The sequence below is a fragment of the Macaca thibetana genome, chromosome 11 (genome assembly GCF_024542745.1).
Source record: "Macaca thibetana thibetana isolate TM-01 chromosome 11, ASM2454274v1, whole genome shotgun sequence".
In the NCBI taxonomy this organism is placed as follows: domain Eukaryota; kingdom Metazoa; phylum Chordata; class Mammalia; order Primates; family Cercopithecidae; genus Macaca; species Macaca thibetana.
Window position 1 is genome coordinate 106228723 of NC_065588.1, and position 4656 is coordinate 106233378.

Genomic DNA, 4656 nt, shown 5'->3' on the forward strand with positions numbered 1-4656 from the left:
AGGCGGAGCTTGCAGTGAGCTGAGATCCGGCCACTGCACCCCATCCTGGGTGACAGAGCAAGACTCTGTCTCAAAAAAAAAAAAAAAAAAAAAAAAAAAAGGAATGAAGCACTGACCCATGCTTCAACATGGATGAGCCTTTAAAACATTATGCTAAGTGAAATAAGCCAGATGCAAAAGGATACCTTTTTTTCTTTTTCTTTTTCTTTTTTTTTTTTTTTTTTTGAGATGGAGTCTCGCTCTGTCACCAGGCTGGAGTGTAGTGGCGTGATCTCGGCTTACTGCAACCTCCGCCTCCCGGGTTCAAGTGATTCTCCTGCCTCAGTCTCCCAAGTAGCTGGGACTACAGGTGCGCACCTCCACACCAAGCTAATTTCTGTATTTTTACTAGAGACGGAGTTTCACCATGTTGGCCAGGATGGTCTCGATCTCTTGACCTCATGATTTGCCTGCCTTGGTCTCCCAAAGTCCTGGAATTACAGGTGGGAGCCACCGTGCCCAGCCAGGACACTTCTTTTATGACTCCATTTATAGGAAATGTCCAGAATAGGCAAATCACTTTAGTGTTGCTCTTGCTACCATTCAAAGACGTCTATTTTCTTGTCTTTGTTTGTTTGTTTGTTCGTTTGAGATGGAGTCTCACTCTGTTGCCCAGGCTCGAGTGCAGTGGCATGATCTCAGTTCACTGCCATCTCTGCCTCCTGGGTTCAAGAGATTCTCCTACCCCAGCCTCCCAAGCAGCTAGGATTACAGGCACACGCCAGCATGCCCGGCTAATTTTTGTATTTTTAGTAGAGACAAGGTTTCACCATGTTGGCCAGGCTGATCTCAAACTCCTGACCTCAAACAATCCACCCATCTCGGCCTACCGAAGTGCTGGGATTACAGGTGTGAACCACTGCGCCTGGCCTGTTTGTCTTTCTGCTGAACTCTTGCACTGATCCCTCATGCTCTCCCCTCTCTACTCCTTCAGCCCTTGTCTGCTATTTCACTATTGCCACCTCCACCACTCCATGGATTCTGTTCTCAATGAGGTTACCAAGGACTTCTCAGTAGCCAGACTTCGTGAATATATTTTATTCCTTATTTTACTTGATCTCTTGGATCCATTCAACACCACTGACCACTTTCTACTTCTTGGAGCAGTTTTTTCCCTTGGTTTCCATGACTCTCCTGGGTCCCATGTTCTCCTGGTTTCTCATTTGTACCTCTATGACTCTTTATCTTATCTTTCTCTTTAAAAAAATAATTTAATTTATTTATTTTAGAGACTGGGTCTTGCTCTGTCACCCAGGCCGGAGTGCAGTGGCGTGATCATAGCTCACTGCCACCTCAAACTTCTGGGCTCCAGTGATCCTCCTGCCACAGCCTCCTGAGTAGCTGGGACCACAGGTGCATGCCACCAAGCCTGGCTATTTTTTTTTTTAATTTTGTAGAGATAGGGTCTTGCTATGTTACCCAGGCTGGACTCAAACTCCTGGCCTCAAGTGATCCTCCTGCCTCAGCCTCCCAAAGTACTGGGATTACAGGCATAAGCCACTGCATCCGACCTTTGTCTTAACTTTCTCTGGCTCTCTTCTCCCTGTAAATATCAGTTCCAACAAATTGTCTCTCAGCACTTTTTATGTTCCTATCAGGATAGGACAGGTTATGCTGAAATAAGAAAGCACTCTCAGAGTCTCATGGCTTATAACAGTGATGATTTAATTCTCACCCACACTGCATGTCCATCATGGGTCTCCCAGAAGGCTCTGCTCTCTTTAGTCACTCAGAGATCAAGGCTAATGGAACAGCCACTGTCTTGAACTCTTTAATGAGTTCTACTAAAAATACAAAATTTAGCCAGACGTGGTGTCAGGCACCTGTAATCCCAGCTACTCGGGAGGCTGAGGGAAGAGAATTACAGTCTCACAGCAGCAATTAAATGTTCTGACCTTGTGATGGAAAGAATATAAAGTTACCAGGAAAAAAAAAAAAAAAAAGCTCTGACCTAGAAATGTACTCACTTCTCTACTCATTACTCATTGGTCAAAACTAATCGCTTAGTCCTACCCAACCACTAAGGAATCAGGAAATGCAATTCCCGCATATATCCCCCATGTATCCAGAAACTGCAGAAGCAGAAATATTTGGTGAACAGCACTAATGACTATTGCATCTTCTCCCTGGGAAATTTCATCCGCACACATTGTTTTAATAATAATCAAATGCTAAATGCAAAGCAGGTGGGAGGAGGGAGTATATATGTATATTATATGTTTAATTATGCATGGAATATAACTGGAAACAGGATCTACTACATAATTTGTAAGGCCTAGTGCAAAATGAAAATGTGAAGTCCCTTATTCAAAAGTTAAACATTTCAAAATGGTGACAGCAAAGCATTAAACGAATTCAGATCCCTTCTAAGTGTGGGTCCCCATATGACTGCACAGGTCCCATGCCCATGAAGCTAGCACATCTGGAAGGATACACAAAGTGGTCTCTGGGAAGGGAGCTGGGGGAATTAGTCGGTGTTTGACAATTTATTTATCACCCTGCTTGTATCTGAATTTTTTTTACCATATGGGTTCATTACTTTTTTTTTGAGACAGAGTTTCACTCTTGTTGCCCAGGCTGGAGTGCCATGGCGCGATCTCGGCTCACCGAAAGCTCTGCCTCCCAGGTTCAAGCGATTCTCCTGCCTCAGTCTCCCAAGTAGCTGGGATTACGGGCATGTGCCACCACGCCCAGCTAATTTTTTGTATTTTTAGTAGAGATGGGTTTCTCCATGTTGGTCAGGCTGACCTCGAACTCCTGACCTCAGGTAAGCCACCACGCCCGGCCTGCATTCATTACTTTTTAAATCACCGAACGCTAAATCTATAACTCCAGATCATATCTGAATTCTGTGCTCCACCCCAGAATAGTCTATGAATCTATGAACCTATATATCCCACAGACACTTCGAGTCACATCTTCAAAATGAAACGCTCTCCCACAAAATAGTGCAAGTAAGGACTAATGAGAGGAGAGAGTGGAGACAGCAGGCATGGACTATTTTTTCTATAGGCTTGACTATGAGGAACAAGGGAGCTAAGAGGCCAGGTGCGGTGGCTCACACCTGTAATCCCAGCTCTTTGGGAGGCCAAGCCGGGTGGATCACATGAGATCAGGAGTTCAAGACCAGCCTGGCCAACATGGCAAAACCCTGTCTCTACTAAAAATACAAAAATTAGCTGGGTGCGATGGCGCCTGCCTGTAATCCCAGCTACTCAGAAGGATGAGATAGAAGAATCACTTGAACCTAGGAAAAGAAAGTTGTAGTGAGCCAAGATAGCGCCACCGCACTCCAGTGTGGGCGACAGAGTGAGACTCCATCTAAAAAAAGAAAGAAAGAGAGGTAAGAATGGTTTTCAATGGAGTCAAGGGAAAATGTTTGTGTGTTGCAAGGATGTAGAGAAGATGGAACCAACTGAGCCATTCAAAGATTATGATAGACTAAGTGGGATGTTGAGAATGGTGGTCTCTGTTTCTCTGTGGAGTAAGAAGCCACGTGTGAAGAAATGGGGATTGGGGATTGAATGGTGGATTTCTCAGTCGTGTGTGTGTATGTGTTTACAATTTACAGAAAATCAGGTGACATTCTTCAGCTGAAAAGGGAGGTTTTTCTGAGGAAACACTTATCTCACAGAACTCAAGTGCAGGAAATGTGGCCCAACCTCATGAGAACCTGTTAATAGAATCAGAAACTAAACTGTCCTAAGCTGAAGCTGCTCTTTCAATTTGAAGCTGCATGGGCCCCCCTCTGTTTGTCTCTCTGTGCACCAACTGTGAGTCTCTGTAAACACTGGATTCCTCTGTTTCTCCCAGAACACGTGGTCCAACTCCACCTTTAAGGTTAGGCTTCCGCACTTTAAGTGCAAGCCCAGATCCACTACCCAGTTCTGGAATTCAAGGGGAATGATTGGCCTAGTTATTTATCCCTGGTCCAATCAGCTATGGCTGTGGGCGGGGCCACAAGCAAACATGGCGTCAAGCGCTCACGTCCATGAGGGGAGAAAGGAGGGAGGAAGTAGAAAGGATGAAGAAAAGGAAGGAGTGAGAGAGAAAGAAGAGAGCGAGCTCTCAGAGAATAGAGGCTGGGGGACTGCTCGTTAAATAACCCAATTCCCTTAGGTGGGACAGCCCTGATGCAGGTCTAGGCAATCTCCAGAGGGCCCTAGTGGGACTGAGCCCAGATACCCACAACCGTGACCTGCCGTTCCTTTTTTTATTCCCCCCGACCCCTGAGATGGAGTCTCGCCCTGTGGCCCAGGTTGCAGTGCAGCAGCACCATCTCGGCTCACTGCAACCTTCACCTCCCAGGTTCAAACGATTCTCCTGCCTCAGCCTCCCCGAGTAGCTGGGATTACAGGTATGCTCCATCACGCCCACCTCATTTTTGTATTTTTAGTAAAGACAGGGTTTCACTATGTTGGCCAGGCTGGTCACGAACTCCTGACCTCAAGTGATCCAACCGCCTCAGCCTCCCAAAGGGCTGGAATTACAGGCATGAATCACCACGCCCGCCGTGACCTGCCCTTTAGTGCTTCCTGTGTCGACTGCCTTCCCTTCCCTGCCTCCCTTCCCCATTCCTCTTCCTGGGTCACCTCCCAAACAAACTACATTCACCTG